Genomic DNA, 12,461 nt, shown 5'->3' with positions numbered 1-12,461 from the left:
ATTCATGTTAGAAATGCAGATTGTTTCATGATGTCACTTCACATTCTCATATGTTGTGTTAGAAAACACACACACACACTCTCTCACACCACACACACACACACACACACACACACACACACACACACACACACACACACACACACACACACACACACACACACACACACACACACACACACACACACACTCTCTTCTGGCCTTTCTTTGGACAGTGTTAATAACCCTCCAGACGAGCTTCAATGCCATACAACTCTCCTTGCGTGGCCTCAAACTGCTCTTAAATTTCTCAAATGACTGCCTCGCCTGGTTCACCAACTTCTTCTCTGAAGGATGCTTTGTTGCTGTCCGGACCTCTGGCAGTCTCTATGGGGGTGCCACAGGGTTCAATTCTTGGACCGACTCTCTTCTCTGTATACATCAATGAGGTCGCTCTTGCTGCTGGTGATTCTCTGATCCACCTCTACGCAGACGACACCATTCTGTATACTTCTGGCCCTTCTTTGGACACTGTGTTAACAACAATCCAGGCAAGCTTCAATGCCATACAACTCTCCTTCCGTGGCCTCCAATTGCTCTTAAATACAAGTAAAACTAAATGCATGCTCTTCAACCGATCGCTACCTGCACCTGCCCGCCTGTCCAACATCACTACTCTGGACGGCTCTGACTTAGAATACGTGGACAACTACAAATACTTAGGTGTCTGGTTAGACTGTAAACTCTCCTTCCAGACTCACATTAAGCATCTCCAATCCAAAATTAAATCTAGAATTGGCTTTCTATTTCGCAACAAAGCATCCTTCACTCATGCTGCCAAACATACCCTTGTAAAACTGACCATCCTACCAATCCTCGACTTCGGCGATGTCATTTACAAAATAGCCTCCAATACCCTACTCAACAAACTGGATGCAGTCTATCACAGTGCCATCCGTTTTGTCACCAAAGCCCCATATACTACCCACCATTGCGACCTGTACGCTCTCGTTGGCTGGCCCTCGCTTCATACTCGTCGCCAAACCCACTGGCTCCATGTCATCTACAAGACCCTGCTAGGTAAAGTCCCTCCTTATCTCAGCTCGCTGGTCACCATCGCATCTGCCACCTGTAGCACGCGCTCCAGCAGGTATATCTCTCTAGTCACCCCCAGAACCAATTCTTTCTTTTGCCGCCTCTCCTTCCAGTTCTCTGCTGCCAATGACTGGAACAAACTGGAACAAACTACAAAAATATCTGAAACTGGAAACACTTATCTCCCTCACTAGCTTTAAGCACCAACTGTCAGAGCAGCTCACAGATTACTGCACCTGTACATAGCCCATCTATAATTTAGCCCAAACAACTACCTCTTTCTCTACTGTATGTATTTATTTATTTTGCTCCTTTGCACCTCATTATTTCCATCTCTTCTTTGCACATTCTTCCACTGCAAAACTACCATTCCAGTGTTTTACTTGCTATATTGTATTTACTTTGCCACCATGGCCTTTTTTGCCTTTACCTCCCTTCTCACCTCATTTGCTCACATCGTATATAGACTTGTTTATACTGTATTATTGACTGTATGTTTGTTTTACTCCATGTGTAACTCTGTGTCGTTGTATCTGTCGAACTGGTTTGCTTTATCTTGGTTACGGTTTTCTTCTGGTGAAAGAGAGGAGGACCAAAATGCAGCGTGGTTATTCATAAACATCTTTAATGAAAGATGAAACTACGAACAATATACAAAAACAAGAAAGGTGAAAAACCAAAACAGCCCTATCTGGTGCAACAAACACAGAGACAGGAACAATCACCCACCAAATACCTAAAGAATATGGCTGCCTAAATATGGTTCCCAATCAGAGACAACAATAAACACCTGCCTCTGATTGAGAACCACTTCAGGCAACCATAGACTTACCTAGACTACTATACTAAACACAACCCCATCAATCTACAAAACCCCTAGACAAGACAAACACATAATCCCCCATATCACACCCTGGCCTGACCACAATAATAAAGAGTACAGTACACCCCCCCCCCCAAAGGTAACTAAGGCCAGGGCGTGACAGTACACCCCCCCCCCCCAAAGGTAACTAAGGCCAGGGCGTGACAGTACCCCCCCCCCCCCCCCCCCCCCCAAAGGTAACTAAGGCCAGGGCGTGACAGTACCCCCCCCCCCCAAAGGTAACTAAGGCCAGGGCGTGACAGTACACCCCCCCCCCAAAGGTAACTAAGGCCAGGGCGTGACAGTACACCCCCCCCCCCAAAGGTAACTAAGGCCAGGGCTTGACAGTACACCCCCCCCCCAAAGGTAACTAAGGCCAGGGCGTGACAGTACACCCCCCCCCCCAAGGTAACTAAGGCCAGGGCGTGACAGTACCCCCCCCCAAGGTAACTAAGGCCAGGGTGTGACAGTACACCCCCCCCCCCCCAAAGGTAACTAAGGCCAGGGTGTGACAGTACACCCCCCCCCCCAAAGGTAACTAAGGCCAGGGCGTGACAGTACCCCCCCCCCCCCCCAAAGGTAACTAAGGCCAGGGTGTGACAGTACACCCCCCCCCCCCAAAGGTGACTAAGGCCAGGGCGTGACAGTACCCCCCCCCCCCCCAAAGGTAACTATGGCCAGGGTGTGACAGTACCCCCCCCCCCCCAAAGGTAACTAAGGCCAGGGCGTGACAGTACACCCCCCCCCCAAAGGTAACTAAGGCCAGGGTGTGACAGTACACCCCCCCCCCAAAGGTAACTAAGGCCAGGGTGTGACAGTACCCCCCCCCCCCAAAAGGTAACTAAGGCCAGGACGTGACAGTACACCCCCCCCCCCAAAGGTAACTAAGGCCAGGGCGTGACAGTACCCCCCCCCCCAAAGGTAACTAAGGCCAGGGCGTGACAGTACCCCCCCCCCCCCAAGGTAACTAAGGCCAGGGTGTGACAGTACACCCCCCCCCCCAAAGGTAACTAAGGCCAGGGTGTGACAGTACACCCCCCCCCCCCAAAGGTAACTAAGGCCAGGGCGTGACAGTACCCCCCCCCCCCAAAGGTAACTAAGGCCAGGGTGTGACATTACACCCCCCCCCCCAAAGGTGACTAAGGCCAGGGCGTGACAGTACACCCCCCCCAAAGGTAACTAAGGCCAGGGTGTGACAGTACACCCCCCCCCCAAAGGTAACTAAGGCCAGGGTGTGACAGTACCCCCCCCCCAAAAGGTAACTAAGGCCAGGGCGTGACAGTACACCCCCCCCCCCAAAGGTAACTAAGGCCAGGGCGTGACAGTACCCCCCCCCCAAAGGTAACTAAGGCCAGGGCGTGACAGTACCCCCCCCCCCAAAGGTAACTAAGGCCAGGGCGTGACAGTACCCCCCCCCAAGGTAACTAAGGCCAGGGTGTGACAGTACACCCCCCCCCCCCAAAGGTAACTAAGGCCAGGGCGTGACAGTACCCCCCCCCCCAAAGGTAACTAAGGCCAGGGTGTGACAGTACACCCCCCCCCCCCCCAAAGGTAACTAAGGCCAGGGCGTGACAGTACCCCCCCCCCCCCCCAAAGGTAACTAAGGCCAGGGTGTGACAGTACACCCCCCCCCCCAAAGGTGACTAAGGCCAGGGCGTGACAGTACCCCCCCCCCCAAAGGTAACTAAGGCCAGGGTGTGACAGTACCCCCCCCCCCCAAAGGTAACTAAGGCCAGGGCGTGACAGTACACCCCCCCCCCAAAGGTAACTAAGGCCAGGGTGTGACAGTACACCCCCCCCCCCAAAGGTAACTAAGGCCAGGGTGTGACAGTACCCCCCCCCAAAGGTAACTAAGGCCAGGGCGTGACAGTACACCCCCCCCCCAAAGGTAACTAAGGCCAGGGCGTGACAGTACCCCCCCCCCAAAGGTAACTAAGGCCAGGGCGTGACAGTACACCCCCCCCCCCAAAGGTAACTAAGGCCAGGGCTTGACAGTACCCCCCCCCCCCAAAGGTAACTAAGGCCAGGGCGTGACAGTACACCCCCCCCCCAAAGGTAACTAAGGCCAGGGCGTGACAGTACCCCCCCCCCCCCCAAAGGTAACTAAGGCCAGGGCGTGACAGTACCCCCCCCCCCCCAAAGGTAACTAAGGCCAGGGCGTGACAGTACCCCCCCCCCCCAAAGGTAACTAAGGCCAGGGCGTGACAGTACACCCCCCCCCCCCCCAAAGGTAACTAAGGCCAGGGCGTGACAGTACACCCCCCCCCCCCCAAAGGTAACTAAGGCCAGGGCGTGACAGTACCCCCCCCAAGGTAACTAAGGCCAGGGTGTGACAGTACACCCCCCCCCCCAAAGGTAACTAAGGCCAGGGTGTGACAGTACACCCCCCCCCCCCAAAGGTAACTAAGGCCAGGGCGTGACAGTACCCCCCCCCCCCCAAAGGTAACTAAGGCCAGGGCGTGACAGTACACCCCCCCCCCCAAAGGTAACTAAGGCCAGGGCGTGACAGTACCCCCCCCCCCAAAGGTAACTAAGGCCAGGGCGTGACAGTACACCCCCCCCCCCCCAAAGGTAACTAAGGCCAGGGTGTGACAGTACCCCCCCCCCCCCAAAGGTAACTAAGGCCAGGGCGTGACAGTACACCCCCCCCCCCAAAGGTAACTAAGGCCAGGGTGTGACAGTACCCCCCCCCCCCCAAAGGTAACTAAGGCCAGGGTGTGACAGTACACCCCCCCCCCCCCAAAGGTAACTAAGGCCAGGGCGTGACAGTACCCCCCCCCCCCAAAGGTAACTAAGGCCAGGGCGTGACAGTACACCCCCCCCCAAAGGTAACTAAGGCCAGGGCGTGACAGTACCCCCCCCCCCCCCAAAGGTAACTAAGGCCAGGGCGTGACAGTACACCCCCCCCCCAAAGGTAACTAAGGCCAGGGTGTGACAGTACCCCCCCCCCCCAAAGGTAACTAAGGCCAGGGCGTGACAGTACACCCCCCCCCCAAAGGTAACTAAGGCCAGGGCGTGACAGTACACCCCCCCCCCCCCCAAAGGTAACTAAGGCCAGGGCGTGACAGTACCCCCCCCACCAAAGGTAACTAAGGCCAGGGCGTGACAGTACCCCCCCAAAGGTGCGGACTCCCAGCCGCACACCTAAACCTAAATCCTTAGGTGAGGGTCTGGGTGGGCGTCTGTCCACGGTGGCGGCTCTGGCGCTGGACGTGGACCCCACTCCAACATAGTCTTAGTCCGCTTACTTCGCGTCCTTAGATTGGAGTCCCTCCCCGCCGACCTTGGCCTACTAACCTTAACCAAGGCCCCACTGGACTGAGGGGTAGCTCCGGACTGAGGTAGCTCCGGACTGAGGGGTAGCTCGGGACTGAGGGGTAGCTCGGGACTGAGGGGTAGCTCGGGACTGAGGGGTAGCTCGGTACTGAGGGGTAGCTCGGGACTGAGGGGTAGCTCGGGACTGAGGGGCAGCTCCGGACTGAGGTAGCTCGGGACTGAGGGGTAGCTCGGGACTGAGGGGCAGCTCCGGACTGAGGGGCAGCTCCGGACTGAGGTAGCTCGGGACTGAGGGGTAGCTCGGGACTGAGGGGCAGCTCCGGACTGAGGTAGCTCGGGACTGAGGGGATTCTCGGGAGTGAGGGGTAGCTCGGGACTGAGGGGAAGCTCAGGACTGAGAGGAAGCTCAGGACTGAGAGGAAGCTCAGGAGGGGGGGGGGGGGGGGGTAACCCCAAGACTCTGGACCAGGAGGTTGATCCCAGTGATAGAGACAGAGGGTGGTGGATGGGGGGGGGGAGTAACCCCATGACTCTGGACCAGAAGGTTGATTCCAGTGGTAGAGACAGAGGGTGGTGGATGCGGGGTAACCCCATGACTCTGAACCAGAATGTTGATCCCAGTGGTGGAGACACTCTTTAAACTCTATCCCAAACTTTAACCATTCATAATGAGGCCCTAAACATTCTGTTTTAACTCTATCCCAAACCTTAACCATTCATAATGAGGCCCTAAACTTAATGTTTAAACTCTATCCCAAACCTTAACCATTCATAATGAGGCCCTAAACATTCTGTTTAAACTCTATCCCAAACCTTAACCATTCATAATGAGGCCCTAAACTTAATGTTTAAACTCTATCCCAAACCTTAACCATTCATAATGAGGCCCTAATCTTAATGTTTAAACTCTATCCCAAACCTTAACCATTCATAATGAGGCCCTAAACTTAATGTTTAAACTCTATCCCAAACCTTAACCATTCATAATGAGGCCCTAATCTTAATGTTTAAACTCTATCCCAAACCTTATGGATGGGTGTTCCTGTGCAGGAACCAAATCAGCGAAAATTTTAGAGCGCCACCTATAGTTTTCGATAAAACTCAACCTTTCATTAAAACACACATGTAAGATACTAATTTAAAGCTACACTCGTTGTGAATCCAGCCAACATGTCAGATTTGTAAAATGCTTTTCGGCGACAGCATGAGAAGCTATTATCTGATAGCATGCACCCCCGAAATACCCGAACGGGACCTAAACAAAAGAATTAGCGGTAGCCGGCGCTACACAAAACGCAGAAATAAAATATAAAACATTCATTACCTTTGACGAGCTTCTTTGTTGGCACTCCGATATGTCCCATAAACATCACAATTGGGTCTTTTTCCCGATTAAATCCGTCATTGTATACCCAAAATGTCATTTTCTGAAGACAGGTCTGATCCAGGAAAATTCCCCTTTACAAGACGCAACGTCACTTTTTAAAATTACAAAAGTTGCCTATAAACTTTTACAAATCACTTCAAACTACTTTTCTAAACCAACTTTAGGTATTAATAAACGTTAATCTATCAAATTGATCACGGGGCGATCTGTATTCGATAGCAGCAAGTCTTGAAATCATCGTCCATGTTTTCACTTTCATAACATCCTGCGGTGCGCCCCAAGACAGGAAGTGCCTATACGTCATCTCACCAAGGATAAACCAGCCATGAAATGCCAGTACTGGCGACATCGTGTGGAAGCTGTAGGGATTCGAATCGGATCCTCATCTATTTTCTCTCGCTTAAACAATACATTGACTGGCGGATGAATATTTTTTTTGTGTTTTTGGTGAACAGTTTTCCCAGGGATTTTTACTCCTAAACACGTTCTGTTATAGCCACAGACATGATTTAACCAGTTTTAGAGACTTCAGAGTGTTTTCTATACACACATACTTATCATATGCATATACTATATTCCTGGCATGAGTAGCAGGACTTTGAAATGTTGCGCGATTTTTAACAAAAAGCTGCGAAAATTCGCATCATCCCTAACAGGTTTTAACCATTCATAATGAGGCCCTAAACTTAATGTTGTAACTCTATCCCAAACCTTAACCATTCATAATGAGGCCCTAATTTTAATGTTTAAACTCTATCCCAAACCTTAACCATTCATAATGAGGCCCTAAACTTAATGTTTAAACTCTATCCCAAACCTTAACCATTCATAATGAGGCCCAACACATTGTGTTAACACATCCGTGACCAACTACAGTGGGGCAAAAAAGTATTTAGTCAGCCACCAATTGTGCAAGTTCTCCCACTTAAAAAGATGCGAGAGGCCTGTAATTTTCATCATAGGTACACTTCAACTATGAGAGACAAAATTAGGAAAAAATTCCAGAAAATCACATTTTTTATTTATTTATTTGCAAATTATGGTGGAAAATACGTATTTGGTCAATAACAAAAGTTTACACAGCAACTCGTATCTCTCAGAGAGTCACTATTCCACTAAGACCTCATTGAAACACAAAGCAGAAAATGGAATCAGAGCTGTGTGTGTCATTCTTATTGAAAGTCCTGTTAACTCTCTCACAAAAACACACGCTTGCACGCACACACACACACACACCCCTCTAGCTCAATCTAGCCATCTCTGGTCACTGTCAGTAGCTAGTTAATGAGAAGGGAACTAAAATCAATATACACACCTTGGGAGGAATACCTGATTACCTAGCCCTCGTGTCTGTCTGTCTGTGTGTCTGTCTGTGTGTCTGTCTGTGTGTCTGTCTGTCTGTCTGTCTGTCTGTCTGTCTGTCTGTCTGTCTGTCTGTCCTTTATCTTCCTCAGTAGGGAAAGAGAGAAATGAAGAAGTACATTTAAAGACGAACGTCGTCCTGAATCATTTCTGCTGACTAATCTCTCCCTCCTTCTCTCTCTCTCTCTTGCTCTCCTCAGCAGCTCATATCTCTCAGAGAGTCACTGATGTCACCCAGCCCATCAGGGCTCAAAGGCCCCCAATTACCAAACATAAAGCAAATTCCACACATCTACCCTCCCTCTCTCTCTTTCCCTCTGTTCTGACTCTCTACCCTCCATCTCTCTCTTTTCCTCTGTTCTGACTCTCTCCCCTCCCTCTCTCTCTTTCCCTCTGTTCTGACTCTCTCCCCTCCCTCTCTCTCTTTCCCCCTGTTCTGACTCTCTACCCTCCCTCTCTCTCTCTCTTTCCCTCTGTTCTGACTCTCTACCCTCCCTCTCTCTCTCTTTCCCTCTGTTCGGACTCTCTCTTTCCCTCTGTTCTGACTCTCTACTCTCCCTCTCTCTCTCTCCTTCCCTCTGTTCTGACTCTCTACCCTCCCTCTCTCTCTCTCCTTCCCTCTGTTCTGACTCTCTCCCCTCCCTCTGTTCTGACTCTCTCCCCTCCCGCTCTCTCTTTCCCTCTGTTCTGACTCTCTACTCTCCCTCTCTCTCTCTCTCCTTCCCTCTGTTCTGACTCTCTCCCCTCCCTCTCTCTCTTTCCCTCTGTTCTGACTCTCTACTCTCCCTCTCTCTCTCTCTCCTTCCCTCTGTTCTGAGTCTCTCCATTCCCTCTCTCTCTTTCCCTCTGTTCTGACTCTCTACCCTCCCTCTCTCTCTTTCCCTCTGTTCTGACTCTCTACCCTCCCTCTCTCTTTCCCTCTGTTCTGACTCTCTACCCTCCATCTGTTCTGACTCTCTACCCTCCCTCTCTCTCTTTCCCTCTGTTCTGACTCTCTACCCTCCCTCTCTCTTTCCCTCTGTTCTGACTCTCTACCCTCCATCTGTTCTGACTCTCTACCCTCCCTCTCTCTCTTTCAATCTGTTCTGACTCTCTACCCTCCCTCTGTTCTGACTCTCTACCCTCCCTCTCTCTCGTTCCCTCTGTTCTGACTCTCTACCCTCCATCTGTTCTGACTCTCTACCCTCCCTCTCTCTCTTTCAATCTGTTCTGACTCTCTACCCTCCCTCTGTTCTGACTCTCTACCCTCCCTCTGTTCTGACTCGCTACTCTCCCTCTCTCTCTCTTTCCCTCTGTTCTGACTCTTTACCCTCCCTCGCTCTCTCTTTCCCTCTGTTCTGACTCTCTACCCTCCCTCTCTCTCTCTCTTTCCCTCTGTTCTGACTCTCTCCCCTCCCTCTCTCTCTCTTCCCCTCTGTTCTGACTTTCTACCCTCCCTCCCTCTCTCTCTTTCCCTCTGTTCTGACTTTCTACCCTCCCTCCCTCTCTCTCTTCCCCTCTGTTCTGACTTTCTACCCTCCCTCTCTCTCTCTTTCCCTCTGTTCTGACTCTCTCCCCCTCCCTCTCTCTCTCTTCCCCTCTGTTCTGACTTTCTACCCTCCCTCTCTCTTTCCCTCTGTTCTGACTCTCTACCCTCCCTCCCTCTCTCTCTTTCCCTCTGTTCTGACTTTCTACCCTCCCTCCCTCTGTTCTGACTCTCTCCCCTCTCTCTCTCTCTTTCCCTTTGTTCTGACTCTCTCCCCTCCCTCTCTCTCTCTTTCCCTCTGTTCTGAATCTCTACTCTCTCTCCCCCTCTGTGATATCTAAGTTTTTTTTAAATAAAAATGTTCAGAGAGTGGGAGAGAGAGAGAGAGAGAGCAGTGTGTGGGAGAGAGAGAGCAGAGAGAGTGGGAGAGAGAGAGCAGAGAGAGAGCAGAGTGTGTGGGAGAGAGAGCAGAATGTGTGGGAGAGAGAGAGCAGAGTGTGTGGGAGAGAGAGAGCAGAGAGAGAGCAGAGTGTGTGGGAGAGAGAGAGCAGAATGTGGGAGAGAGAGAGAGCAGAGTGTGTGGGAGAGAGAGAGCAGAGAGTGTGAGAGCAGAGAAAAGAGAGAGAGCAGAGAACAGAGAGCAGAGAAAAGAGAGCAGAGAACAGAGAGAGAGCAGAGAGAGAGCAGAGAGCAGAGAGTGTGAGAGAGAGCAGAGAGCAGAGAGTGTGAGAGAGAGAGAGAGAGAGAGAGAGAGAGAGAGAGCAGAGAAAAGAGAGAGAGCAGAGAACAGAGAGAGCAGAGAAAAGAGAGCAGAGAACAGAGAGAGAGCAGAGAGAGAGAGCAGAGAGTGTGAGAGAGAGAGAGAGAGAGAGCAGAGAAAAGAGAGAGAGCAGAGAACAGAGAGAGCAGAGAAAAGAGAGCAGAGAACAGAGAGAGAGCAGAGAGAGAGCAGAGAGAGAGAGCAGAGAGTGTGAGAGAGAGAGAGAGCAGAGAAAAGAGAGAGAGCAGAGAACAGAGAGAGCAGAGAAAAGAGAGCAGAGAGAGCAGAGAGCAGAGAGAGAGCAGAGAGAGAGCAGAGAGCAGAGAGAGAGCTGAGAGAGAGCAGAGAGCACAGAGAGAGCAGAGAGAGAGTAGAGAGCAGAGAGCAGAGAGCAGAGAGAGAGCAGAGAGCAGGCTGAGAGAGCTGATAGAGCAGAGTGGGGAGAAGAGAGCAGAGAGTGAGAGAGAAGAGGGCAAAGAGAGCAGAGAGAGAGCAGAGAGAGCAGAGAGAGCAGAGAGAGCAGAGAGTGAGAGAGAGCAGAGAGTGAGAGAGAAGAGGGCAGAGAGAGCAGAGAGAGAGCAGAGAGAGCAGAGAGAGCAGAGAGCAGAGAGAGAGCAGAGAGCAGGCTGAGAGAGCTGATAGAGCAGAGCGAGGAGAAGAGAGCAGAGAGTGAGAGAGAAGAGGGCAGAGAGAGCAGAGAGAGAGCAGAGAGAGCAGAGAGCAGAGAGAGAGCAGAGAGAGCAGAGAGAGAGCAGATAGAGAGAGAGAGCAGAGAGTGAGAGAGAAGAGGGCAGAGAGAGCAGAGAGAGAGCAGAGAGAGCAGAGAGCAGGCTGAGAGAGCTGATAGAGCAGAGCGAGGAGAAGAGAGCAGAGAGAGAGCAGAGAAGAGAGAGCAGAGAGAGCAGAGAGAGAGCAGAGAAGAGAGAGAGAGCAGAGAGAGAGAGCAGAGAGAGCAGAGAACAGAGAGAGCAGAGCAGAAAGAGAGAGCAGAGAGAGAGCAGAGAAGAGAGAGCAGAGAGAACTCTGTTGCTATAGTGACCCTACATCACAACACTCTGTTGCTATAGTGACCCTGCATTGCAACACTCTGTTGCTATAGTAACCCTGCATCACAACACTCTGTTGCTATAGTAACCCTGCATCACAACACTCTGTTGTACTAATTGTACAATTTGTTTAATTCTATTCCACATATTTAATTGTTTTGTATTTCATTTCATATTTGTTTCATGTTTCAACCAGTCGCAGGTTAACATCAACCTGACAGAGGAAACGTTAAATCAATAAACAAACTGTTTTCACAATTAACAGCCTTTTCTTGTTTCAAGTCTGTTTTATTATGAACAGTACAATATATCCTTGTATACTTGTACAACTATGGAGCGTATGTCCATATATAATTATATATAATTGTACAACTATGGAGCGTATGTCCATATATAATTATATATAATTGTATATAATTGTACAATTTGTTATTCAACATAAAATACATGTTATTGTAAGAGGTCCTGGGTCAAGGTCACAATTATAGGAAGACGCGCATGTGTGTGTCCAATGTGTGTTTGTGTTTGTCCAGTGTGTGTGTGTGTGTGTCCAATGTGTGTGTGTGTTTGTGTTAGTCCAGTGTGTGTGTCCAGTGTGTGTGTGTCCGGTGTGTGTCCACGGTGTTTGTTTGTGTGTGTGTGTGAGTCCAGTGTGTGTGTGTGTGTCCAGTGTGTGTGTTTATTTGTCCAGTGTGTGTGTGTGTGTGTTTTCAGTGTGTGTGTGTCCAGTGTGTGTGTGTGTGTGTTTTCAGTGTGTGTGTGTGTGTTCAGTGTGTGTGTGTGTGTGTGTCCAGTGTGTGTCTTGCGTGTGTGTGTGTTCAGTGTGTGTGTGTTTGTGTCCAGCGTGTGTGTGTGTTTTGGTTTGTCCAGTGTGTGTGTGTGTGTGTGTTTGTCCAGTATGTGTGTGTGTGTTTGTGAGTCCAGTGTGTGTGTTTGTCCACTGTGTGTGTGTGTCCAGTGTGTGTGTGTGTGTGTGTGTGTGTATCCAGTGTGTGTGTCCAGCAGGTGTGTGTGTGTGTTTGTCCATTGTGTGTGTGTCTCTGTCCAGTGTGTGTGTGTGTGTGTGTGTGTTTCCTGTGTGTGTGTGTGCGTCCTGTGTTTGAGTGTGTGTTTGTTTGTCCAGTGTGTGTGTATGTGTGTGTGTGTGTTTGTTTGTCCAGTGTGTGTTTGTTTGTCCAGTGTGTGTGTATGTGTGTCCAGTGTGTGTGTCCAGTGTGCGTGGGTGTGAG

At 50.6% G+C, this 12,461-nt stretch overlaps 1 long non-coding RNA gene across 1 annotated transcript in view; it reads right to left on the bottom strand.

Moving 5' to 3' along the window:
- Positions 1-7,598: 7,598 nt before the first annotated feature.
- Positions 7,599-12,461, bottom strand: part of LOC116372097 (uncharacterized) — a 64,642-nt gene continuing 59,779 nt past the window's right edge. The window contains exon 2 of the long non-coding RNA XR_004209118.1: positions 7,599-7,837. This is a non-coding gene — a long non-coding RNA (uncharacterized LOC116372097). The remainder of the gene's footprint in view (positions 7,838-12,461) is intronic.

The sequence above is a fragment of the Oncorhynchus kisutch genome, unplaced genomic scaffold (assembly GCF_002021735.2).
Source record: "Oncorhynchus kisutch isolate 150728-3 unplaced genomic scaffold, Okis_V2 scaffold3909, whole genome shotgun sequence".
Classification (NCBI taxonomy): domain Eukaryota; kingdom Metazoa; phylum Chordata; class Actinopteri; order Salmoniformes; family Salmonidae; genus Oncorhynchus; species Oncorhynchus kisutch.
Note: the sequence above shows the minus strand (reverse complement) of the source record. Positions and strands in the feature narration are given on the sequence as shown.